Below are 279 nucleotides of genomic sequence, written 5' to 3' on the forward strand. Positions count from 1 at the left end.
ACAAGTATTATAATGGATGACCCTATATTTCTCAATTCTGACGAGTTAAAGTTTTCACATGAATATTCGATCAGAAAAAAAAATGGTTTCCAAATATTACCTTTACGACAAAAGATTTTTCCACCGAAGAAATTTCAGAATCGAACTACTTCGGCGAAGCACCTCCTCTCTGGCTGAGTCCCGCAAGGTAACTGGGAGTGCAGGTTCGCATGCGCTTCTTATATAGTCATGTGGAGCTTTGTACTTGCATTATAAGATTACCGACTTCCTCGTTTTCCA

The 279-nt window shown here is 39.1% G+C and overlaps 1 protein-coding gene and 1 pseudogene across 1 annotated transcript in view; both read right to left on the minus strand.

Moving 5' to 3' along the window:
* Window positions 1-139, minus strand: part of LOC119581647 — a 5,528-nt pseudogene extending 5,389 nt beyond the window's left edge.
* LOC119582092 (rhodopsin-like) overlaps window positions 1-279 on the minus strand; it is a 1,894-nt gene that overhangs the window by 1,199 nt on the left and 416 nt on the right. The window lies entirely within an intron of this gene.

The sequence above is a fragment of the Penaeus monodon genome, chromosome 15, assembly GCF_015228065.2.
Source record: "Penaeus monodon isolate SGIC_2016 chromosome 15, NSTDA_Pmon_1, whole genome shotgun sequence".
Taxonomy (NCBI): Eukaryota; Metazoa; Arthropoda; class Malacostraca; order Decapoda; family Penaeidae; genus Penaeus; species Penaeus monodon.